Raw genomic sequence first — 27,194 nt, forward strand, 5'->3', positions numbered from 1 at the left:
ATGTTTGATTGGCGCACAGAAATCTTGCAAGTGTGCGTCAGCTCCTGTGAATTCAGTTACTTGGTAAAGCTCTAATAAGGGTTGCAGGGTACGAGTGAGGAGTTGTCTTCCAGTTGTCTGGTTTAGCTGACAGGTACTCTGCTCATCTCTGCTTAAGCCTCTGCTCGGTAGTGGCTTTTGCAGATGGAGAAGGATACAAAAGTAGGTGTAATTCAGGTGTAAAAATTCAAGTGTAAAGGTTGGTGATGGCAATTGCCTGTACTGAATGAAGGGGTGCAGCTTTTCCTTTGTGCTCCGTGAGCATATTGATCTAGGAAGAGAAATGACTCCTCTGGCTCCATGCCAGTTAGGGCAGGGGAAGAGAGCACCAGTATGGTCCAGATGGGACGCGCTGCCTGCTGGTGGCTGCGTACCCCTGCCTACTGCTCTGGCTCTCTGTTCCTTCCCTCATGTATCTCATCCCAGGTGTAGGCTCCTGCATATCACGGCCCTAATTTGGCACAGAAAGGAGGTAATCTCCATCTGGTGGGTGTGTGCAGTTCCTGTATAACGTCCTCCTTATCCTACTCACTAAACTGTGTAACAAATAATCTGTGGCAGCAATGGGATTAACACATTTGACCCTTAATGGCTCTAAAGGAATAATTGTGATGTCTCGGGTCAATAATTGTGTGAACTAAGGAGGATTTGCTTGATGCACCATAACATCTCCTTCAGAGCCATTCAGTCCTTTTGAGGGCCTATGAACCATTCGAACTTTTAAGTCTGTTCATTATGCTCTGTTCTCTGGGTGGGGGGTGTGTGTGTGTGTATTTTTAAGACCTGGTGTGTGTTAAAAGTAAACTCTTCAGTATGTTGAATGATCCTCTGATGTAGTTCTGAGATGCCATTTTTCTGCCTGATGAATATCTTTTTTTTTAATTGAAATAAGGCCTGCAAGCACTCTGAGATGATACTACGGTAACAGACCTTGGGATAGCTGTTTCTTCTATAACCTGACAAGAATTTCTGCCCCCTCTCTCCTCTTCTGTGCTGAACTCGTCTGCTCTATTTATACAAGCTGTCAGTCTACTGGGTTTTCCATAGAAGGAGAGGGGGAGTTGGGTAGAGAGTTAGCTTTTTGGGTTTTGTTTGAGGCTTTTTTCTCTAAAGCTTGTTTCTATATGGAATTATTTCTTTTTAGGGTCTCTTTAATTCCCCTGTCCCACCCCTCCTTTCTGCGTCTCCCCCCGATAAGGTCAAATAGTTTTTTGTGTTTGAATTTAAGAAGTGAAGGCCTTTCTGATGTAATAGATTTAAAAAAAAATAAGGAAAAGAAAAAATCATCCTTAGTCTAACAAGTAACTGCTGTTTTTTCCATCTGTTTACAGATATGGTTTAAAGAAATTTAATTTCTTTTTGAGAATGAGAGAGGTAACATTTTAGATCATTCTGAAAAGAATCTACTGAATTAATGTGAAATTACCTATGTAAAACTCGGGAGTTAAATGTCAAATACTTACAGGAAATGCTATTTGTCTTAACACATACTCAAAGAACAATTCTATCCAGCATACAATTATTTTTTCAGTCATTTTTCTATTGTAGTTGGCATTAATGGTTATGAGTCCACAATAGCTTATATTGTATCTGTCACCTCAGTTGATGTAAATGTGTATTATAGATTAAATACTTCACAAATTAAGGACCTGATCCTGCAAGTGCTTTCTGCAGGGGTGGTGTATGAGAAATCAGAGGCTACTGAAGAGCAGAGTCCTCTCGCGGGAGCAAGCACTCTGAGAAATCCTTGCAGCGCTGGGGTTTGAATTCTGGCCGGAGTCGTGCGCACTGCCTGTGATGGACAGGAGCAGCAGCCAGCTGGCACAGGCTGCGTGACATAAGCTATGGCTCCGGGTGCTGATGTGCAGCATTTTTTGTGGACGCTGGTGCTGCCTCAGTGCAGCAAGTGTAGTGAGGATCTTTATCCCCTATGTGAAGCAAACAAGACCTCTGATTTTACAGCGTCTGAGAAGAGATCTGCTTGGAGGGTGGGGATTTCTGTCTTTCCTTCTGGTGTGAAATGGTTACTCGTGTGCTAATCACCAAGTGTTTAGCAATTGAATGCCTTGCTAGTCAAGGGGATTTGTGTGCAGGCACTGATGGTACAGTGGATAAAAAAATTTCTGCTTGAAATTTGCCACTGTCATTTTTATTTTGTCAAGTGTCAAGATAGCATGGTGCGATCTGGAAAACATACGAAGTTCCTGATTTATACAAGTTGGGGACCAGGAGCTGTAGGATGCTGTAGTTTCAGCCCATTCTGTTTTCCGTGGAAACCACACGGGAGCAGTGTGGTCTAGCCTTTTAGAGAGGCACTGCTATTCCTTTCCTTTGATGACTGAACTTATCTGTCAGAGGATATCTCAGCCTGAGATATAAGAACACCAAACTAGTGACAAGTAAAATATTTCACAGAATAACTGTCTTTCACCTTGCAAATACTCCTTTGTGAGAAATCAGATTGTCAGTAAGGGCTACTCAGAATACTTACTATATTGAATGAAATAAGGAATAAAGACTGTATTTTTGTGCTGCTACATTCCATGATTGGATAATATGAAGTAAAAGAAGAAAAAAATCCTGCGATTATGATGAGTCCATTAGCTACAATCAACTCACAAATGGAAGATGCCAATATTTCATTTCATATCTCTGACAAGATGTACTTACCAAGAAAAAGCAAAAACCTTACCTTGGGAAAAAGCTTCAAGTCCCCTGGGTGAAGACATGGGTGTGAATGTTTAAATGTTTACAGGCTTTGTGTATACTTACGATGTGGAAAGGATTTCAGATTGAGAAAGCCTGTGTAGGCTCTGCATTATAATTAATAATTTTGCTTGTCAGAGATGTGTACTGGATCTTAGATCCTTTTGAAAAGGTCAGATGTATGCATTGCAGGGGGAAAAGGACTTTGTAGTATCTGGTGCTCACAGGAAAAAAAGAAACAAAAGGCTGCCTGTTGTATTTGTCCCCGTCTTACAGGGCTATGACGTGGGAGCACTGTAGTGTGCTCCAGAGAAGGATCCGTTGCTAGATCCAGAAGCAGAGATCAGTTTGCCTGGGGCTTGTTACAGGGATTGAGATACCCCTGCTGTTCAGTCAGCCACCAGAGCTCCTCCTTTTCTTTCCTATCCTCGTAGCTGTTGGTCTGGAGGGACCTAGTGCTCAGACTCTTGGCAACACCTCCACAGGCCTTCCAGAAGAAACTGGCCTACAGGCAGAAAATAAGCTGAGAGGTGTAGAAAGTGGACTCGGAGACAGCTGCTGCTGTTTCCACCCTGGCTAGGGGGAGGTAGACTAGAGCTTTGGTGGAGAAGGCTTTCACTAGGAGAACTCAGGACCAAGTGGCAGATCTGAGGCAGTGCGGGGATTTGTTGTTGTAGAGTCTTAGGGAATGTCATGAAGAGAACAGTGTAGGCACTACATATTTATCTAACTTCTACCTTTGCTGTCAGGACTGAAATTTTGGATTTGTAAAATACATTTTTGTTTTTAGACTCAAAGCATTGTCTTGTTTCTTGTTGTTTCCCAAAGCCTGAAACGATGGCATAGAGTTAAATTCATGTTTAACTACTCTAATCTGAGCCTGCTCTGGACCACCTGATCCCAAGTGCTTGGCAAATGTCAGAATGCACATAAGTGGACATAAGTGTTCTTGCTGAATTTCCCTCCTCCCAAAGCAGTGAACAAGGTCTGTGGCTCTTTACTGAGATGAGGGATTTTTTTCAGTGGTCCTTCATCCCTCTTTATTCATGTGTGGAAAGGAAGACATTTCCTGTTTTGAAGCTACTGCTAAGGTATTGATGGCATTGTTAAGGTCACTTTTTAGGCTGGTTGTATTTGGTTAATGATAAAAAGGACTGCAAAACCTACTGTTTGATGTTTTTCCATAAAGCTCCAGTTCTTGGATTTTTGGAAGTCCTCTTAATTTTAAAAAGGAGGAGGACTTGAATTTTCACTCATTTGGGGAGAAGTGTAGGAAACTTGTAGGAAAGTGGCTGTGGCCAGTTAGCATAAAACTGGAAGACAAATAAATTAAAATCATTGCATTTTTTGGTTGGATTTTTTTTTTTTTTATCAGGAAAGATTCAGGTCTGGAGTGAGTGGCACTGGCTGAGCACTCTCCCTCTTTTGCACCCCATTAGGTAACTCGAGACCTTTCTTTGGCCAGATGATAATGCTGAGTTGGGTACTGAAAGATTCAGCCGGTTAGGTCTCTATGATCTTCAACTATGTAAACATAATGTAGAGAGGTTTGCTGTAGTGTTGACTTTAATAGAAACCTTTGGGCTTTCAGACTGTAGGATGGAACTACACCTCTGGGGCCTTTCTGTCCACAAAATGATGAATAAGTCATAGCTCCCTGCTGAAGGCTGAGGGGTGTAAAGAAAGGGAGAGGGCAAGAGTGAGTCAGACCTTTACAGAGGAGAGCTAGTAAAAACTCAGAAAGGAAGAAGAGAGCTCAGAAAGTTTAAGAAAGGCTCTAAGTGACATTTGGTACTTTTTTTGAGCTGGCAGACTGATTGCTCAGGAAATGAAATAAATGATACCACCAAACCTGTTTCACTCAACAGATGCAATATGGTGACATCCACTGGATACCAAGAGTTTGGCCTGACAAATGAAGTGCAGTGTGTCAGTCCTCTCGGAATCTGGCCCCCCTCTCAGGATAACATTTCAAATGTCACCTCCCCTGACCACAGCATTAACTAACGCTTGTCAAAGCCCCAGATCCCAATTCAGCACATTCACTGGGCTGGTTAAATTCTGATATGCGAAGTACGTTAGGGAATTGCAGCATCTGTTCCTGTTTCCAAAACTCTGGAGAAATACTGATATATTTCTGAAACAAGCAACCAAATAAGATTACTGTATTTGTAAAAGGAGCAAGAATGGCATACAAAAGAGTTAGAATATCAGCAATTTTAAAGTTGATTCAGGAGAATCTCCCTGCTAAAAAGGGAGGCTAAAGCACTGTTCAGAAACGGTGCTTTTCTGCTGTTCAGAAAAGCACTTGGCAAAAGCCTGGCTATCACTGAAGTCCTGTGATAATACTTTGAATACCTGCATATTACATCTATGTGTGTGTGTATATGTATATGGGTATATGTACACTTGCATACTTGTAAGGTTGCATACACTTGCAACTGACAGCTGAGTAGGTGGTTCAGCTTGCCTGCAGTTCTTGTCAGTTTTTGTGAGCTTCTCCAAAGGTTCATTCTTTCAGTGATTTTTCCCCCTCCTTTTTAAAGAAGTCATTCACTTTTAGTTTTTTGCTCACTGATCTCAAAGTGAATCTCTATGTTGAGAAAAATAAATACAGCAAAACACCAACCCCAGCAGTCTGACATTTACACAGAAAGCAGTGCAAGGAGCATTGTGTTGACTAAATTTTGCTGCTGGACAGCTATTTTGTGGTTCAAGAAGCCCCTGATAGTTTGACTCTAATTACAAGCAAAGCAGACTCTCAAAACACATAAGAAAATCATTTGCAGACAGCAAGAGTTTTTCAAGGAAAGGAGCTTTGCCATTTCAAGAGCACGATATTCTCTTAAAAATGATAAGAAAAGATACAATCAATGAGAATACACAGGAGATGAGATGTTTCATTAAATGTAGATTACAGTGATTTTTGCCACCTTGCATTTAAAAAGCAAGACACAGGGAATCAGCACAGAGTAATTTAATAAAGTTAATGTGAAAGTCTTAGCATGTGACCTCATGTACCTTTTTTTTTTTTTTTTTTTTTTAGGTAAAATCAGGTTGGTGGGACAGAAAACTAAATGGGACCATGCTGTTTTTCTACTCTAATCTACAAGAATTGTACCGGTGTCCAAGAATTGCAAGGAAACTTCTCCAGGATTAGTAAGATCTCCATTAATTTCCTTCCATACAAAAATATCTTATTTTTCAAGTTTTAATGAAATAAAAATCATATTTAATAATTTATTGGCAATATGGAAGATGTGCAAAACATGTGACTTGATATTTTAGGAGCTGAATCTTCATTTTGTTGAAATTGGCATAACTCCACCAAAATCAGTGGAAGTATCTAGATTTAAGCTGGCTGAGAGGATCTGTTCTCAATTTTCTTCACAGTTTTTATGGCACTTTTCCAGCCTGAAAACAAATAGTGAAAAATAATATACTGCAGTGTTATTAGACTGCGTATATTTCAGTCAGTATCAAGAAAATAGCTGCATAAACACACATAATATAGGTGTGATAATCAAAGGTGAGAAGGGAGAAGGTGTCCCTATGCACCTTATTAATTCTGACTGGAACTCTGAAGTTGCAGTGCATGGCTGAATACTGCACTTTGAGCAAAACGTACAGGCCTAACAGCATATGGCTAATGCAGCTCCCCGAGCAGGGGGCCTGGCTTTCGTTCAAGTGGGGTCCCTTGTGGACAGTGGGAGAGTTGAAGGCAAGGGAAAGCAATCCAGCTGAGTCTGCTGGCAGGGAAGGTGTTTGGAGCTGTGAAACTTCCTCAGAATCAGAGCAAAGACATTGAGTGTTAATGATGCATTTTAAGCTTCAAAGGTTGTGGGAATCTCGGAGGGACTTGCAGAGATACGGAGATTATGGGCAGGAAGGGGGAATGGAGGGGTATGCTTAGATAACAGAGGTCTGATGTAACTGTAAGATTGGCTAAAAAAGAAGGGGATTGGCTAAAGAGAGAAAGATGGCGAGAGGTTGTGTGAATCAGGAAGACAAGTATATAAAGGAAAGAGTTTCTTGAACTCCTGGAAGGACTTTGGTCAAAGCCTGAAAAGTGGTAGAGGCATAGAAATTCATATGGATGTGAATGATTTTGCCCAGGTCTGTAGATAAAGAGGCACCTGGCTTTTGCAGCCCTTACAAATGAGCATGTCTAACTTGCTTCAACTGCGCGTTCCTGGGGAGGACAGCTGCTCACCCAGAACGTCCATGAGGTTGGAAAGAGTGTTTCTCTGCTAATGGGACATCAGGGGTGTCAGCACGAGTGGTGGGAGCAGAAAGTAGGTGGACTGTAGGGTCCCATTTCTTTGAAAGGATAACAGACGCCTGTCCACAGAATGCTTGGGAGGCCAAGGAAAGAGCGTGTGCTAGGGTCTACTCAGATGAAGGTAAGTGAAAAGCGTACAGGGCCTTGTATGATGGGGCCAAAATGCAGCAACCTCACAGGAACTTAGTCATGAGGATTTTCCAGGGCAATGTGGGGAAAGATCAGCTATGGTTCAGGGAATGGACTAAGATGTGAGAAATTTGGGTTCAATTCCTGGTTCAGTTCCTCTTTAATTAGTTACTTTGTTCTCTCCATGGTGTGATTCTCCATCTGCAGCATGAAGGTAAATCCTTTTCTCCTGCTCTACTACTTCGATTGCAGGCCCTTTGTTTTTGTACAGTGGGTGTCTGGCCCCAGAGTCCTCCATCTGGTCTCTCAGTCTTACTGTCATACAAATCATTAACGTTAATTGAGGGTCAGTTATAATGTGGACTGCAGGTGATAAGCCTTTGGAACAGGTCCTTCCGTGGCAGACCCTAACCTGCTTCACAACTTTTTGTAATCCTGGTCTAGTATGTGACCCTCTCGATGCTGGTTCAAAGCAGTGGAAGGGATGAAAGGCCCCTCACTGTGTGTGTGCATCACCTGTTTTTCTTGCATACAGACACAAAAGGATATGAGAATGAATGAGCAGAGTTATGAAGAGCTTTGAAATGCTTTACTTGTGGCTGATAATAAAAGGATGTCTGACTCTTTCTGTTTCACCTCAACAGTAGGTATCTTCCTAAATCAAAATTCAGTCTGAAACCTGATCTCCTTCCCTTTTTGCAAATCCATCCTTTCAGATCACACTGTTTTGTGCAACAGCAGATGAGGTTTTTCTGGCTTAAATATTGGAGAAATGTATTCAAAGTACAAAGGTGAGGGCAAGACAGACTGTTCCTATGTCTTGTCATAGGGAAAATTCCTTATTCCTTACATCTTTTCACTACAGAGGCAAAAGAGGGATTGTTGTAGAACTTGTGAGAGGATAATGGGATTCTGTGGGAGATAACCCTACCAACTTTCTGGACTTTAAGGCAAAAGCTCATTGCCAGAGTAAGGTAATAAACGTAGTTGGAAATGACCAGCTGCGCACAGTTGTGTTGCTGACCTTACTGAAATCTGCTGAGATAGGGGCCAAATAGCATTTCTCAGTAGTGTGTCATTAACTCTATTCAATCTTCTTTTTCTTACTGCCCTATGGCTGGAGGTAATTTTATTCTTATATCTCGTGCTGGTCTTCCTTCCCCACTGGGGGATAATTATGTAACAAATCCTAGCTTGTACAGTCCTGACCCTGTACCTGGTTCCAATGCTTTAGAACTCCCAGCCAGCTTCTCCAACAGTGGGCTTCTTCCTGATGGGATCCTGCATGCCTTCGAGAGGAATGAGTTGGAATCAGCAAGTCTTAGATTCTTGCTAGCCTGTTGCTTGTTGGGGGTGTGACAGTGACTTGGAAGTCTAGCACTGTTACATTGGTGGGGAGGGGGTCTCTGATTCCTCTGTCCTGGGTTTTTCCAAGAAGAGAACTGAAGCACAGACTACAGATTTGATATGTCTTCCCTCATGGAGCTCTGAATGGGAGGAAGAATGGCTTATTTTCGTTGCATTCTATATTCCAAAGCACTTCCCCCTGCTTCCCACTCCCCCGAAACATACCACAGTCTGTTCTGGCAAGTATTTTCTTCCATTAGATAGGTACCTATATTAAGCTGCTTCATAAATAATCCTCCTAGTGTAGAAATCAGTATCATTCCCTGGTATGAGTAACTGAAGTCTGGTAGTACAAGGTTTTAGTGACTTTAAAGGGATCTCTTTATGTAGATTTTTGTCTGTGCGCATGTACACATGTGTAAAATCACACCCACTTGACTAAAATCTTCAATGTGTTTAAATAAGTAGGAAAAATATTTAATGCTGTGTTTTCATCAGTGTCTTCATCTGAAACAGATCATCATTAGTTTTATGATTATAAACCTATTATAACCTATTGCTTTATTACATTAGTACATTAACCTGTGGGCCATGGTGCAGGAGTGGAAAGCCTGTTCTTCCTTCTATCCAAAGTAATTAAAGTAAGGTGTTTATTGTAGGTTAGAGTTTTTCAAATCATTGCAGTCCAAAGTGAATCTTTTTGCTCTTAAGCATCAGGAACTGTGATAACATGACTCCTAAACCTCCTGTTAGCCTGAAATCTCTTTGCTTTGAAACACTCAGGGTGATAAAAGCGCTTCAGAAACTGCATTTGGTGCTGAGTATCTGTGGCCGCGTGGCTTTGATCTGGGTAGAACAGTTGTGAGAGGTCGTGTTCTTTGCTTAGGATTTCCAGCAAGTCATCATTAATCAAATGTTCTGACAGGGTTCTGTGAGGAGGCTCATCCATGCTCTGCTTTCTAAAATGTACATCTCGTACGCGCCTGTCGGCGCGTGGCAGAAGATGCAGAGATGTTCACCAGTGACTTTTTTAGCGATATTGCACGGAAAGCACTTAGAGATCACCAGTAACGATGGCAGTATGACTTGAAAGATAAGTGACAGGCTAGCTGAACAGAGGTGTTCATCAGCTTCTTAGAAATTTTGCAACATTTGCAAAAGGAATGGTGGGTTTCTGATGCTTATTTTTTATTCTGGGTACACTAGAGTTCAGAGACTTCTCATCGGGCAATTCTGCTCTACCTTCTAGTGATGATCAGGAGTAGGGCCCACCGGGCATGCCAATGCTGAGGCATAACAAGGGAGAGGGTTCCTGCCTCACATCGGAGGGGACCTCAGTGTCAAATGTCATGTAGCAATCCGGTAGGGAAGGGGTGAGAGAACATGTGAGTCAACAAAATGAATGCAGCTGAGCAGAGAAGTGGAAGTCACACCTCCTTTTTTGCCTAATCAGCTGCAGATGGTAGCAAGTTGTAGGCATAACTAATATGGTAGGGTACTGCACAGCATGGGCAACTTGGCAGGACTTATCATTTCAAATAATTAGACTCCTCCCCCCGCTTCTCCATCATACACCTCTTAAATGTTAAGTTAATAAGTAGAAATGCCTGTCCTGCTGAGAATAACTGGAGACTACAAGGGCTTGCTGTCAGTCTGTGGCGGTTCTGAACACCATCTCTGCAGTGGTTGTTCAGGGAGTGGGGAGTACAGCGTGGGATGTTGTGGCATCTGGTCATACAAGGGTATCTCCTCTCTTTGAGATATAGTGGTGAAAGGGTTAACTGGACTTTGCCACTCTTTTAAGGAAATGATAATGCAACTGCTGGAAGCTATGCTGTGTAGTTGGAGGAAAGAGCACTCTCCCTCTGGGAAGCTGTTCAATCTTTGGAACCGTGAGGTGGATGGCTGGAAGTTAGCAGTGCTGCTGTGGCGGAGGCTTGGAGTTAGGCAGGCAGTATTAAAGCTCTGAAGGAGGAAGATGGCAAATGCAAGCTCTAATCTGTCTTTGCCTCTGCATCAATTCTGGCAGCTGTCTGAGGATCATGTCAGCCCCCACCTCCCCCCCCCCACCATCAAAATGGAGCAGTTTGAGCAATGCCAGTTTATTTCTTTGCTTTTGCAATTGTAGCTTGTCCTTTTCTGTGAAGGAGCGCTTTTGACCCTTTTATATCCCAGAGCTGTACAAAGGGCTGTCCTAGTACTAGATTTTGCCCTGCTAGTTCAACCCTCAAAAAAGTCTCATTTCCTTGGCTTGCACTAGAATATTTGATAGCATCGATGTATTTTTAAAAAGCTTTCAGAGGTTTCACCTTGACTAGGAGAGTCATCTCAGTCTTCAGCCCTGACCCAAACCTAGCCGCTTTCTTGATGTCACTGTAAATCTATTTTTACCTTTGTTTGTTTGTTTTTTTAAGGTATCCAGCTAAGCTATAACTCAATAACTTTAAAGCAAGCTAAGGCTGCTCCTAAGCAGGGGCACTACAATAAAGCTATGTTTATACTGAGGTTTGATTGGCCCTGCTGGGTTAACCCCATCAAACTTGACTGCTGCTCTAATGAGGATGAAGCCCAAAGTGGCTGTCGTCATAGTATTTGACCATCCTTTTCGAAGTCATCGTTTGCTGAAGCCCTGCTCCAGAGTTGCAGGAAAGGGAGTATTGAGAGTCTGCCTAAGAGGACTTATAAACTTGAGCCTATTCTTTTTTTTTTATCTCTCTTTTATTTCAAAGTCATGACATTTGCTTTTTATTTCACTCAGAATAAGTATTTCCTTAGTATATGCCTTAGCACAACTTCAGCGTTTAGAGACTTACTCTGTATCTGCTGAAGTCACAGATTTCTAGGGGTGTAGAACAGAGCCCTTCATGTCCTCCTTTGCTTTCTCCTTTGCTCTGAATTTAACTCTTTAAACACAGTGCTCAGACTTCAGGCTGTTGCGTTAACTTGCTGTTATTTGCTCGAGGCGCTTATCTCGTCGTCAAGAGTTTTTACCTTTCTCAGTCTAAGGATTTTTACATCTCCGGCACTTTGAAGGAAGGAAGGAAGTTCTGCTATCTCCATCTTACAGAGGGATAACCAGTGTTCAGAGAGAGTAAGTGACTTGCCCAAGGTTCCTCAAATGGTCTGACCGGGAAGCGTGGAGCCTCTGGTATCCCACTGTGACTCTCCTGGTCCTAGTCTACCTCTCTACTCTATGCCCTGTGCATGTAGGCATAAATAATGTGTAGCTGGGCGCTTTGTATCTTGATAGAAATGAGCTATTGTTTCATGCAGTATGAGGAACTCAACTTCCAGTGTACCTGGTGAAGTACCAGCATTCTAGCATGTTGAATAATTTGTATAATTTGCATTGAGTGCCAGTAATGAGGAAAGTAATCCATTGTCATTGAGGATATTACAGTATTACACACATGACGAGAACAAAAAGGCTAGTGGTAAATAATGAAGCTGCCTGGTAGGAGACATATGAAACAGAATATTCATTTTTCTTTGATGGGAATAACAGATGACAAAAGTGAATCTTTCTTCAGATTGTTTGTTTATAGAAAATTCATATCCACTGAGACTGTATGTTAAATTCACTCTCTGATGTTAGTGTTTGCAGGATGCATGTGGCCACTAGAGTATGTCCTTATGATCTTAGCATTTATTTACCTTGATACGAAACTCCAATTACTGTCAGAGATGCTTCTTGTTAAATATGGTAAGATCTCTAGCTTCTAAGAATGTGAATATGTATTCTTTACTCTGGGGCCACACTGAGCAGGATGCTGAGGAATGAAAATACTGGGGATTTTGGTGCAAATTAATTAAATATCTAAAGATAACAATGTAATGAAAATAGTTTGAAGAAGTTTGGGCTTTAGAGACGGATGAAATTTAGAGGAGAAAATAGTACAGTTCAGTGTCTTGTCTTTCTGTTTAGGAAGCTTTTCCAAAGCTTTGGCTCTTTTTGCTTACTAGCAAAGAAAGCATATTTAGATAAGAAGGAAGGTAGGATAAAAAGAAATATAAATTTACCAAAACTACTTCATGTAAAACTGTTCTAATCTGTTTCTCTTTATACGTTAACTGATTTTACAAATGAAAGAAATGTGTTAGAACTGCAATATCTGATCTTCAAAGGTCTCTGCAGTGTTACGTAGGGCAGTTCTGAATTAAAACTGCTAAGGGGGCTACTAGAACCGTAATATGGGTAGGAACCAGTGAAAGAGTGAACAGTTATACTAAAAGAGTTACGAGCATGCTAAAAGCAAGTTATTAGAGGAAGACTCCCTGAATGTGTTTTGGGGTAGGAATTGCTTTAAGGTTTTTCTTTAACGGTGCTGGCATGAAAAATGGAGCATGGGGGAAAATGAGATATATTGACAATACAAAGGAGGTCTTTAATCTCCCATGGGAAAATCAGGATAATCTTGAGAAAGAAAATGGGGGAAAAAAAAAGAATTCATATGTAATAATGAAAAATGTAAAGACACGCTCAGAAATATCCTATCTGCATTGTAAACTCATGCTTTAGAAGTAGTTAGGTGGGAGAGAGACCATAGTGTAATATTTGCCATGGAATCACTGAGAAATGTGAAGTATCTTGGAAAAGGGTGTTCCTAGGTGAAAGAAAGGAGATCTACCCTCTATAGGATACCATGTGCTAATTCCAGCCAACCTCATTCAAAAAGATGGATTTGGAGAAGGGTTCCTAAGATGCTCACGGTTTATCTCCTGTGGGAGTATAGCTTGTTTAGCCTAGTGAAACCAAGGCTGAAAGGGTTGCCCTAAAATAGGGAATAAAAGGTAGCAAAGTGCTCTATATGAAGTGAGAGGTAAAAAACAACCACCACCATAAAACAAACCTGGAAAAACTTAAAATATGGGTTTAAAAGTCCAGAGAAAGGTGAGCAGACATATAGTAAATTTAGTTTGGAAACTGGAAGGTAGTTATTAGTCATGGAAAAGTCTAGTCCCTGAAGCAGCTTTAATATGACCAGGATGTTCTTTCTGGGTCCTATGCATGCCTCAAGGACTCCGACATTGTCCTTACGGATGAAATTCCCCTGCATCAGGGTAGCCCACTCTTTGAAAATTGTATATGGCTTTTGTCTGTCTTAGCTGAAAAGCTACCAAAGAACCACCTCTGACTTGGTTATTGCAGGTGTTCTTGAATCCTACCCCTAGAATGATGTCATCAAAAATGATGACATTTATGCTGATGAGTGGTCCAGTCTTCTCTTGGACATTGTCTATTTTTTATGGTCCTGTGACTGGGTCAGCTGCTGCTATTATTACTACCACCACTTTTGATGCTGCCTTTTTACTGCAGGATTGTTAAAAGGCTGCAGAAATTTTGAGATGATGCTTTGCTTTACTTTCAGGAAAAAAGCCTCTGGAGCAGTTGTTCCTCTGTGGTTCTTCCCAGCACTGCTTTTCATTTTTTTGTCTCCTCTCATCTTGCTCAGCATCTTTCTTAAACAGCTGGGGGAGTTTGTGTGACAACTGCAACACTGTGTTGCGCATCATCTTTATACCAGAGGCAATCAACTCTGTCTCCAGCTTCGTGCCTTGCCTGGGAAAGATCAGTGCCTGGATGAAGGCCAATTGGCTGTAACTGAGCCCCTTCCACAAGAGATAAAAATGCCCGGGACTTTGTCCATCCACAGAGCAAAAAAACAAGATTTGCTGGCTTTCCCACAATCAGCCAAACTGCTGTTAGTGGGTGGACAGAGAGAAACTCTTATCCGTAGTGCAAGACTGATAGTTCCTTGGATAATGTGGTGATAAACACAGCATTGATACCTACAGCTGGAATTTTTATAAATCACGTCATTCTGGCTTCTACCTATGGAAGTGATGGTAGAAGCCATGTAGATTTCAGGGAGAGCAAAGATAGTGACTTCTGAGTTACTCTGAAAAATTCCAGTCCAGGTTGGTAGAAGTACTGAGCTTTTTTTCAAAATCCTTCAGTTTAGATACTCACAGAGCAGAAACAGCTCTGCTGTCCATGCTGAGTGAAATATTTCTGTAAGGCAACAGGTAAGAAAACTGCCAAAGTGCTTCTAATGATAATTGAAATAGTAGTTAAGCTTTACTGATTTATTTTGATAACCTGAGCTGTATTTGTGTGTTTGTTTTCTTTATCGTAGCATATTGTAATAACAATGTCAAAAGAATTTATGGCGGCGTATGCTACTTTGCTTTCATCAAAAAAAGTTACAACAGATGCTTTGGATTTACCACAGATGGTGGCAAATATTTGCCATATTATAAGGTTACACTATTAGAGTGTCATGACTGCTATTTAGTAAATCCATGTATGATTCAGGTGGTAATATCTATTAGCTGTGGCTGGCAAAGTTCTAGTGAAATAGGAACTAACCCAACTATTCAATCAGTTCTTGCTCTTGCAACAAATGTTTTTTTTTTTTTCCCTTTGGAGGAATGTTGTTTTTATTAATTCCCTGTCCCTCTTCCCTACTTGACTGTGAGAACTACTGGCTCTGCAGGACTCTGGCTTTCCCTGAAGTAACACCTCAGCACAAAGAGGACTGCTCATTGGGTAGCCTCAGAGGCATCTGAGGCATGACATATAACAAGGACCTCACTAAATCAAGTGCCACCTTCTGCAGCTGACTGGTCACCCGCATGGGTTTGTCTGGTGCAGGAGCACTTAGCATGCTTGAGGCTGGTGAACAAAACACCTTTCTTCTCAGGAGATCAGCAGATCTGAGCTTTCTTCCTGAACAATAGTGTGAGAAAGGGGGCACAGAAACCTACACTTGAGAGCTCTATATAAGTGAATTTGAGGTAGAGGGGTAGGAAAGTGGCTTTGTTCCTTGGACTGAGTAAATGAGTGTTACATGGGAGAGTTAGCAACATAGTCTCAGATGAAATTGTGTTTTGGTTGTCAGGGCCCTGAGTGCACTAATAGGCCTTAATAGCTCTGACCAGCCTCACCTGTGGGGCCTCCACCTCCACCTCTGCCCTTGGGCCCAGGTGCCTCATTTAAGGTCAGCCTGCAGCCTTCAGTCCCTGCCTGAGCTACGATGGGGGAGTGCTCATCTCCAGCTCAGCCACAGGCATGCCTGGCTGTGGACCCCATCAATCCAGACCCTAATCCACGGCCTGACTTCCTGGCCTGACCTTGGCCTTACCTTGTTGCTGCGGACCTGTCCAGTGACTCTGGTTACTCTCACTGGATCTGACCCTGACTTGTGCTCCTTGCCAGCCTTTGGACCTGCCTCATCTCCACGAACTCTTGGATTACCCTAGTTGCTGCCCTAGGTCTGCTCTGCTGCTCTTGCTCAGGTATTTTGGGGCTAGGCTCTGGCTGGTGAGACCCCTGCCCTGCAGGCTGTGGGATCTCCTTTGCTCTCAACTCCCTGTCCCTTAGGGAACAGCTGGTCCTTGCTGCTCCCTGATATTGGTGTAAATAGTCCTGCTCATTAAAAAAGTTATGTGTAACGGAGCGCTTCAGCATCTGTGGAGTGAATTGCTTTTGTCAAAAGGAGAGAGTGAAAGCTCTATAGAGCCTTAAGGAGTGGAAGGGTGGAGAGGAAGGATATCTGTGATGTAGTTCTGCTTATTTCTTTATGCGTGGTGCATCACAGATTTGCTTCCCCCGGCTGCCTGGTTGCACAGCTTCATGCAGCCACTTGCAGAACTGTTCCACCCAGTGGAAACCACTGTCAAGCACGGCCACTTGGAAATGTAAGGGCAGAGGGTGATGGTGTAACTTCTGGTGTTCTTGGGTTTGATTGCTTGTCCTGCTGCAAGCTGGCAGGTGACCTGGGACATGTTCTCCAGCATTTTATCTCAGGCAGTTTTCAGCTCCTTTCTTCCCTGCACTTCAGCAGAGATGGGAAGGAAAGCTCATTCAGCTTTGCCTCTGATGCCACTGGAACAGGGGCCATATAAAATAGACAGATATGAGTGGGGTGAATGCAAGTGTTTTCTCTCTCTTTTTTGTTTTTTCCTCTCCCCAAAAATGTGGGAGAAAGCCAAAGATGAAGAAAGTTGCCTTTATTCCCTGTTATCAGCAGTGCTATTGCACCTGGAGTTGAGCTTAATATATGAAAGGACACTGCTGCATCCTGTCTAAAATTATGTGAGAGCCTGTTCATGAGGTAATTCTGTGCTGATTGGGAGCAGGAAGTACAGGCCGTCTTGTGAGATATCTAACTCTCTGGGTAGGCTTGAGAGACTTGAACAGTCTGGATAAGTAGCTAAACTTTTTCATGCTTTTATCCCAATTAACTGAAATGTATAAATCTCTTGGGAGCCCAAAAGGTATGAAAGATCTATTTTGGGTCATCAAGCTTGTCCCGTGAAAGATGTGATGGTTTCCCCAGGTGGGAGATGCATCCACACAGCCAGAGGATGACCAAAATATCTGCTTGTCACAAAGCTTGCTATAACTGTTGAAAAACACAGAATGTCTTAAGTCAGATGCTACAGTGAGAAAATAAAAATGTCCTTCTACTTTAAATTAATAACTGCATAATTTGAGATATTAGAGCACTCACAGCCATTTACTGAGCTCATTTGAGGGAAAGGGAATGTGTAAAAGTTAATCCACTTCCACAAAAAGTAATCTTGTTATAAGTTAGTGCTAGCAATTTCTAGGTCAGCGGGTACCCATGAGGAATTGTCCGATGTTTATAGTATCTAATGCATGCCTACATTATGAGGGGAGTGGGGTTTTTGATTCACTCCTCTTGCATGTTTTTAACAGAACAATTGCCATTAAAAAAATGTATACTTTAGAGAGTTTTAATTATGTTAATTATCACATATTTTGTTAATAACATTTTCTTTTGAAGACGCCCATTAGAGGTTTTAAAGTGTTAATTTACTAGAAAATCAAATGAAATGCTGTTGGAAATTTTCTTTTAAATTAACTTTACTTACTTTTATGTCCTAATTAAATGAAGATAATAGTATTGGTGGAAATATTACAGAACTAGAAATTAGTGCTTGGATATGTTACTTAATAACAAGACTTTAATCATAATGTAATGTATCTTTTGTTCTAATCAACATATAGCCTTTGCATTTAATTTACTGATGTGTTTTGATCAAAACACTTAAAGAGGAACATTGATGCAAAGTCAAACGATCTTCATTAGATAGCCCCTAATACTGTTGAGTTCCTTCGGGGTAATAGGGTGTGTGGGGTGGTTTTTTTTTTTTGGTCCCCTTCCCCCTTCTCACAGCATCTGTAATCTCTACTGGGAAAAGTGTTGAAGGTTTTTTGGTGTTTTAGCAGCATTACCTCATCATGTATTAGGTAATACATAGTGATCCCACTTAAAACAAACTTTCCATAGTGTTTGCAAATCAGTCTAGGATGTACAACTCCCTTAAGTTTTAGTGCTCTAACTACTGGTACCACCAAAGCCATGTAATCTGCCTAGTGCATAGTATCTTCAATTGGTGCACAGATATGTCGATTCGACACAGCTATTTCTCTGCAGAAAAAAAGGGATATTTCTATGTATCGTACTTTTTTTTTTTTATCAGTAGAACTTAGTTAATAGTAGGAAGAGTAAGTAAAAAAAGCTTACTAAACTCTGAAGTAAAACAGTTCTGTTCCTGAAATATCTGTGTGTGGATGAGACCTAGGGGAAAGCTCTGACCCAGCTGAATGAAATGACAGTTGTGCTGTTGATAAGAAGGAGCCGGAATTTCCCTCTATGATCAAACCTGCCTTGGCAAGCGGGTTCTGTTGCGTTTTTCACACTAATCAGTGCAAAATGGAGAGGTGGTGGGCTCCTTGGTTAGCACTGGGATGAGTGTGCTAAGCAGGAGAACTCCAGTGGTTCTCTTGCTGTTTATGCTTACTCTAGCATGACCCACAGCAGTATTGGTTCATTGACTGTGTATCTTCTTGTTCTGCGTGTATCAGTTCATCATTTCTGCCACTGCTGGAAAAGTTGTTTGCTGACGTTTGTGCTTGTGGCCCATGAGGCTGTGTGACAGGCTGAAGAAGACCCAAGCGGAGAGATGTGATGGGTTGGTGACCAAAGGGGGACACATCGTAAAAGCAGCACAAACTGTGTAATCCAAATATCCGTTTTGCTCAGAAGGGATAATTTAAGTTACTTTTAAATAATTAGCTTTTATGGTCAATTGGGTACTGTCACATTACTAGTAATAAGCCATAAATCTATTTGGAATAATGTGAGATCATTTTTTTTAAGACTCTCATAGACTAAATTTTCAGGTAAAAAGGAGAAATTGAAATTTATAATCCATGCCATTTTTTGTGTAATTGTTATTAATAAATTAGCAAGAAGGAGGCAGCAGATGGAATGAGTTGTTGTAGTTCATTAATTTGATGGTGACTTTCTTTGCATGAGCCAATTATGTCTGTCATTGTATCTCTAAGCTGCAGTGGTGCCCAAAGGAAAGGGCACGCAGGCAGGAACAAATCATCTTGAGGATTTCCTGCTTCCTGAGATGGTCAGAGAAAATTCACAGTCACAGTTCTCAACTGAAACCTTTAGTGAAGGGGTCAGGCCACCAAAACTTGTCAAAAATGCAGTTCTTAAGCCTAGCTCCAAAGACCGGGCCAGAGAGACGGTCAATCCCATTGAATATGCACAGAAATGTGGTCTTCTATCTAAAATAATTATCACCTCTTCTGGGCTGATAGATTCTGCTTTTGACCTTGGTATACCTTCAGGTTCTCAGTATGCTTTCAGGAGTGTTTTCCAAAGGCATCACGCTGAAAGTGGCATGAAAATGTGCCTGTGTGGTTAAAGACAGCAGAAAATTACACTTGCTGTGCCTAGGGATCAGGAAAGCTCACTCTGTATGTGGCACCGTGACTTCTTTAATTAGAAGCCATTCTACCATCTCATGAACCCTTCTGTAGTAACATGCTGATAAAGTTTCATGTGGAATATGGGTTGATTTGCTTTACCTTCAGACCTTGCAGACCTTGTTCAGACCTTCTCAACTTGGAGATAGTGGGTTGTTTTTCTGTCAGTCTTAATGACTGTAGTTTATTACGTAGTAGGTCATATCCTGTATATTTTAGGAACAAACACCTTTGAGATTGTGACTTGGTGGAAGGAGGTGACATGTGTCATTGCTGTTGTTTTCACTACAGCCCTGTGGAAAAACTAATTACCTTTTCATCTTAGTAAATTCAGAGGTCAGTTCACCACTACTATATCACAACATGACAGGGAACATGGGTAATTAGGTAGGCTGTGTAACCTGGATATTCCATGGATCTCATTACATCTTATTTAGAAAGGCTATAATTTGATTGGTGGAAAATTAAGGCATCTCCTCATGGGTCATTTTATCTTTCTGCAATAATAATTCTTGGCTTGATTAAAAATTGATCCAGTGTCTTAAAGTGAATTTATTATTGCTGCAATCTATCACCCACAGACAGATAATCTGGTTCCCATCTTTATCTGATTTGAAAAATCTGTCACTTATTATGTGTTGTTTTTTTCCCAATCATTTAAATTGATGGTTTGCTGAGGCTATGCGTGCTACCATAGATAGGCTTCTTGGAGAAAGCGTGTATGAGACATTAGGCTAGTACTTCTTACTGCAAGGAATCTGATACTATGTCAGATATCGATTGGAACTGTGTTGTGGCATCATTTTCTCTGGAAAAAAAAAATCAAGTAGAAGTTTTGGATACAGAGCAATAAGAAGGACGGACAAGTCATGTTGTTGGAGAAAATGATCCGTGCATGCCTAGTGCCTGGACAGACTCCTGCCGTGTGTGGAGCTGCTTCTGTTGAGCACAACTCTTAGTCTGCAGGATGAAAATTGGTCAAGTTGCTTAGACAGTTGTTGCAACCCATTGGTTTTAGGGTGTACTGAAACTGCCCTAGCCATGGAGCTTGGTACCAGAAAACTGAACTGTTCAGATCAAATAAGCAGAAAGATGTAAAAGTTAGATGGATTAATGGTTCAGCAGAATCAGTTTTTAGGGAATGTTTTTGTGACCTCTGTTATCTGAGCTGTGATGCATCTTCATGCTTCAGTTTTCACCTGATTTGCCTATGTAAAACCAGAGTGTAGCCCTGACTGGAGGGGAAGAGAGGAGGATCTGTATTTAAAATGAATCATTATTAAAGAAATATTGCAGGAAATATTGCATTGAGAATATTAAAAGGGCTTGACACGAGCCTATCTTTAACTGGAGCTTCTGTGAACAAGATGTATTTATTGGAAAAACACCCTATTTGTGGCATAAGCATCAGAGAATCATAATGATTCTTAGGCCTTTTTGCACATATTCTTTTGTCTAGTTGTCCAAAATATTTTATAAAACGAGGTTGTCTCAGTTCCTCTCCAGAAGCCCAGCGGATCCAGTTCTGTCTATACCTAAGCTTATAGTGAACACTGGCAACTATTACATATGGTCTGATTCCTGCAGCTACCCTGGAGAAAGAGGACGAAAGATTGTGCAGCCACCCTGTAAAGGGTGTGTGTGTGTGTGAGAGGCAGAGAGAAGGGACTGTTATTAACAGTCCTCTTGTATGGCTTTAGAATGAGGCAAAAAAGGAAAAAAAATAGAGGCACACAATTTTTCGTTGAGTTTCTTGAAGCGGAGCAAAGCCTGAGGCAGTTGTTTCTCTCAGCAAATTTCCTATCCTTTAAATATGGCTGCGATCACTAGATAAACAGGAGTAGTTCAGATCTGTAAGTTTGCACCATTTGGTATAGAAGGTTGTCTGTGAACTTAGGGGAAAAAAAATCAACAGAAAATAGTTGATGTAATAAACCTTTGATTGTGGAATAAAAGCTGAGTAACATTCTAGCCTCCCTGCAGTCGATGGGAATTTTTGCCTGTTGACTTCTGTAAGGCTGAGAGTTCACTGCGTCTGTGCACGTTGTAAAATGTGTCCTTTCCTGCTTCATGTAGGCTGACTCCTGCCAGCCCCATCCAAATCAATGTCCTGCTAAGTCAGGACTGAAATTTCAAAATACCTTCTCTCTTTTGTCAAAACAAAGGACTGAGTGATTGCCAGATTAGCATAATCAAAAAGAAAATCCCTCTGCTCCTTCCAACCAGGCTGCAGGGCCTGCTGCCTTTTTCAGGAGGAGGAGGCTTCCTTTGCTTTCCAAGGCTTTTTGAATCTGGGGGCTGCAAAATTGAATTGGTTCTGTGTATGTTGGCAAGCAGGGCCAGCTCCCCTGCCAGGCCTGCAAAGAGTACCTATACCTTGTGATGCCAGATGCTGGTCTGAAGCAGGTGGGACTCTGAACTGGGAGGAAATGTCATTGCCAAGGCTATTTTCTCCTTGTCCTATCTGGATCCCTCACTGCGTCGTTCAGTCCTCAGACCTCAATATCCTATTTCAGTGTGGGGAAGGGACTGCCTAGAAATGTGCTCTTGATGGCTAGTATAGTTGTGTTACAGTGAGGTCCCACAGTCCAGAAATGGGTAGCCTTTCAAGGACCTTGTGACAGGTCATTTTCTTCTGTGTCTGTTTTGAGATGAAGCCTGAAGCTGAGACCTCAAGGAAGGCTGGGAGCTGGTGTTTCGGGCCAAGAGGCATGTTGATGTGAGTGGTACCTTGTGCCTCACCCATGATAACTTGATTTTGTGGAAAGCAGCAGCTCCCTTGAGATCAGAGGGAGGAGTAGGGGGTGGGCAGCGGCTGCCTCTCCTTAGTGCCCGTCCTGCACTAATCCTGCTCCCTGCTCTGGGCCTTTCTGTGAGCTGTTTAAAGTCTACCCTGAACAAGCGATAAGCTGCTGACCTTTGGCTTGGCTAATGATGGATGGCAAAACAGAAGATGGTCTGAAGAAGCAGCTTCCAAACTCACGATCACTCCTTCATTTTCTCTCCTCACGCCTTCTGAGTTACTGTTGATAGAGTCTTGCTGCTGTTAATACTCTTCCCAGAGACCAGGTGTTTGTGGCTTATTGCTTGTCCCCATTCCCTGGAGAGCTTTTGTTGATTAATTAGACCTAGCTACTGGCCTGGAACGCAAATAAAAGAATAAGGTGCGACTTTTTCTGTGACCCGTTCCTAGCAATATGTGAAAGGCCATCCAGCTAAATAAAACTCTGCAGACCTGTAAGTTGGCCAGAAAGAGCCTGGGCTTGCCAGAAGTGTGTCTTCTCAAAATGGAAGAGATCAAGCTAATAGACACATGGCATGTTTCCCCTGTCCTGTTTTACAAAGAGTAGCAAAAATAATTGATGCTGCTTGGTTTACTTGGTCTCCTTAAAATAAAACATCTTAGCCAGACTTAAAACTCATAATGAAACAACAAGTTTTTGGAAGTAGAGGATGTTTATATACGCTAACAGATCTGTATTTGGAATAAATATTTCAAGTGCCTGAAAAGCCCTGAACATACATAGTAAGTGAAATTTCTATTTCAATATGAATTTGGTTTCTCCACATAGAGGACACTAGCAAAAACTAGAGCCAACAGCATAGCAGGAGAAAGGATAAATGAATAAACAAAAATAAACAAACGTAACCTCTTTGAGGGGGACACTGGTTTTAGGGTCCAAATCAGTGTTATGGTCTGTCTGCATGATACATATTGCAAGATCAGGCCCTAGTTCTGCATCTCCTCTTAAAATATTAACACTTCTTTCTCCTGCCACTGTTTTATAAAAGGTTTTTGTGTTTTGTTTTGTTTTTTACTTTGTTCCATTTGACCATTTGGGCTGAATCTGTTTTTTTTCTGGCGCTTAACATACATGAGAGCACATACCTAGAGCTAACAAGCCTTATGCCAACCCCTGAGATTCCCAGAGCTGAGTTGACCTGCTTAAATGCTCTTCTCAGTCAGCTCTTACGCTACTGATTGCTCAGGAGCTCATTCCCACTTACTGGCTCTCTGGATTTTGGGTGCTGCAACAGTGTTTTCCGTGTGTTGTTGAAAACAGGTTTATATTAGGAATCATCATGTTCTGTTAATACAGGTTTTATGCAAAATTTTTTTTTCTTCACAAATGTAATGGTGGCTTTAATCTTTTTGCTGTGCGGATACTCTTGCACTCGTTCCCAGCAAATCTGTGGCCCTTTGTGTAGTGGGTACAGTTTTCCAGTATGTGCAGGCCTGACTTGTGGGAACTGGGCAGAAGTCAGAGGAGTTCAGTAGGAGATCGCTGTGCTCGTGCTCTGCTGAATACCAGATCAGTAGCTGAGCTTCCTAAACTCTCCTTTAGGCTGTTATCCTCAGGCAATTGCTTGGGAAGTGTTGGTCTTCGTTTTCACTTTCTTCCTCCGTAGCTGTGGCTTCTTCACTAAACGAATACCCAAGAACATCTATCTATCTCCTATCTTGTCTGGTTAGACAAGCCTTCTCAGTCGTTATTGGGCCATTTGTCATGTCCATTTCTTCTCATGAGCAGCAGATGAGGGATGCTATATTTGCCATCTGCAGTGATACCAATGAAGAAGGGAGGAGGGAAAATGGTTCACAGGCTGTTGATACAGATGTTAGCAGTGAATACTGTGCTGTATCTGAAATCAAACAGCTTTTTCTCTCTACCAACCTTCCTTCCCTTTGTTTATAACTGGGTTCTCAAAGCATGAGAACTAATTACCATGTTGTGTAGTTTCATGTGCTAATCCTCCATGTGTAAGGTATTTTCTGTGCTCAGAAAGTATGCAATTCAGTCTTTCCAGTGCCAGCCAATTATTGGTTATATTGCAGTGAAATCAAGCAATCTGTGTACCACCCACCTACCCCCCCCAATACATATATATTATATATATATTTATATAAAGCCATCCAAGATCAGATATACAGTGTGTTAGAGGTAGTGTATCCTTTGAACACTCTTGCCTGAGTAGAGGCAATTATCCTGGGGCTGCATTGAGAGCAATGCAATACTGTATATTGGAAGAGGGTACCAAGCGACTCAAAGTAAAATGGAATTTCATAGCTAAAATGTTAGATAATGATGGTGACCTTAAATTATATAGTATGGCAAATCAGTTTGTGGTGGTGGTTTTTTTTTTGAGAGTGAGCAGAAAGGGAAAAGAAGGGCAAATTTTCCTTAATCAGAAAACGAAGCGTGGAAATTAATGGTCTGTAATTTTACATGAACACATAATGCTGCTTTCCAGGAATAGCCATTTTAACACCTGTATAACCCACATTATACTTTTCTGGATAACTAGACAATCTGAAATACCAACATAAGTATTTTCAGGGATCAACAGATGTTCTGAGGGGTCTGATGTACTCAAGGTAAAACTCATCATCTCCAGCTACCTTAGAAGTGCCTCTCTGGCACAGAGCACCACCTGATATGTCTCACTGTGTACGACAGATCCTTTTGAAGCCTTTGTAGGTGTTCTCTGCTATCCTTCTGGGATGCATATAAACTAGTAAACAGTGGTATCCTGTAAATCTAACATTGTTCTAAGTATTGTGTGGGACAGAAGATATCCTTGCTCGAGGGATGTGCAACCTGTGAATATTTGTTGTGGATTTTTTTCTCTCCCAGAAGACTCTTATAAAATTATTTTTGTATGAAAATGCACAAAGACCAGTGCAGTGTGTTATGAACTAGAAGGCAGCTGGGAGGTACAGGAGGTATGAATGATGGTTCAGAGTTGGATCCTGCTATCAGTAAAGGTCTTTCTCCTTGTCAGTTTAAACCTTGCCTCTTCTATGATATTCAACTCCAACAGTTTAATGCATTTTTTCTGTGCACTCAGTGTGCTGCAGCTCCATAGTAGAAATGCTATATGCAAAACGTACACAGAATCATAGAAAAATCTAGGTTGGAAGGGACCCCTGGAGATCATCTGGTCTAACCTCCTGTTGAAAGCAGGGCCTTAGATTAGATTATCCAGGGCTTTGTCAAGCTGATTTTTGACTCTATCCAGCGAGGGAGATTCCACCAGTTGTATTTCAATGTTTGTTATTATGATGACCAATTTTTTTTCTTCTATTCGGATAGAATTTGCCTTGAAGCAACTTAGATCACTGCATAGCATAACATGTGGCATGCTTTTTGCCACTATGTGGAAGATAGAAGGTCATTTTAAAAGCCACTTTAATCTCTTTGAAGAGAAGAATGTATATTATAAATGAACAAATGAACTGGAACATTCAAGAAATACTTGAGCAGGAAAGCAGACTTGACCATGGTTTGAAATTGTAATCAGGCCAGCAAAAATGCGTCTGAGTTCAGTTTTATTTACTAATCATGGCAGAAAGCTCCACAGTTTAGATGGAATGATGTTGTCCTGTATGTTACAAAGCCTTAAATTAACCCGTTAATACCAATAAAAATGTAAACGCTGTTTTCTTGATCTCCCTTGCTCAGTGCAATGTAACCTCATTTTGTGTATGTGTCTCCTATCAAAGACACCTTGACAGCTAAGTCTCAATGTTCTTTCTTGCTTTGAGTTAAGAGGCGTGGGCAAAGATGAAACAAATAGATGGGAAAGTTCAGCATTCAGGGAGAGAAGTGAAAGCTGTGGTGGGGAATGGGGTCTGCAGAATGGAAGACTCATAGCAGCAGGGACGAGATTGGTCTAAGGAGACAGGCAATGAAACCACGTTGGGAGAGTGTGGGGAGTGGGGCAGAAGAAGAAATGGACAAAGGCTCTTGTAAATTGGTTCCTTGGCTTCCTGGAGATGTGCAATCCAAATGATTAACTGCAAAATCTGTGATTTGATAGATCTGGTGCAATAGAGGAAAGATCATGCCCTACTAATGAAGCAATGCATGGTTTGATTATTCCTTTTTTTTTTTCCTCCCTCCTGTGTAAGTTTTGATTTTGGTCTAAATACATTACTGCCAAACCTGGTCTTCACAGGACTAGGTCATTTAAGATGTGAAATCCTTGTCATTGTATGCTTATGGAAGCCACAGTGTCTTTCTAGTAGTAATGTTCTAGTAGCAAGGTAGTGAAATCTAGTAGTAATGTCAGTATGTTTCTGAATGGCTAATATGATCACATCAATTGTGCTGAACTTAACTTTTAAATGTGTTAAAAGGAGTTTTTGTTTAGAATCAGATGACGTTTGATCAAAATACTGCAGACTTAGGAGGAGGAAACTGTTGATTTCTGTTCTAAGGCTTTATAATGAGCCTATGCGCCTTCACTGGAGAAAAGGAGCCATCTAGGGTATTCTTAACCTTGCAACAGCATCCAGGATTTCTGCCTTCCCTGGGGTGTCTGTCTTGATAATCTCTGGGAAGGGAAGAAGAGAATGCGTTTCTGTTCTCCTCAGGGAGAAAAGGGTGGATTTTCGGCTTGAGAAATGCTATTACCTTCCTCCTGTTTTCCCCCAAGAAAACCAGATATTTAGTAATTTCTTTATACAAGCACTGATGCTGCTAGTTAGGAAACGTGGTTGCTACATACTAGCCCTGTTTCAGCATGCTGCTTAAGCATATGACAGAATTTCTGGGTTGGATTTCACATGAGTTCCCATTTGATACTCATCTCCAGTACAACTGAGCACCTTCTAGCAGTGTATTAAGTAACATGTTCAGCAGTTGTCCCTCAGGGAGAGAGCAGATTATGTGAAAAGTACTCACAGGAGTGCTGTTCACTTTGCCCTTGTTTTTTTTTTTTAAAAAAAAAAAAGGGGGGGGGTGAGGTGGGGAGGAAGAGAGTGTACCTTGTCCCTGGAGTAGAAGGCAGTGAAATTTGCTGTCACCTTTTGTGAGTGGCTTAGTCCATTGTCATGGTTCACACCAGGGGATGACAGCTTTTTATTTATCG

The 27,194-nt window shown here is 41.5% G+C and overlaps 1 long non-coding RNA gene across 2 annotated transcripts in view; it reads left to right on the top strand.

Moving 5' to 3' along the window:
- LOC104151865 (uncharacterized) overlaps positions 1 to 27,194 on the top strand; it is a 228,779-nt gene that overhangs the window by 85,344 nt on the left and 116,241 nt on the right. For both annotated transcript variants that reach the window (XR_011140590.1, XR_011140591.1), the window contains exon 4: positions 5,792 to 5,904. This is a non-coding gene — a long non-coding RNA (uncharacterized lncRNA). The remainder of the gene's footprint in view (positions 1 to 5,791; positions 5,905 to 27,194) is intronic.

This window comes from Struthio camelus, chromosome 3, assembly GCF_040807025.1.
Source record: "Struthio camelus isolate bStrCam1 chromosome 3, bStrCam1.hap1, whole genome shotgun sequence".
NCBI classification, from domain to species: Eukaryota; Metazoa; Chordata; class Aves; order Struthioniformes; family Struthionidae; genus Struthio; species Struthio camelus.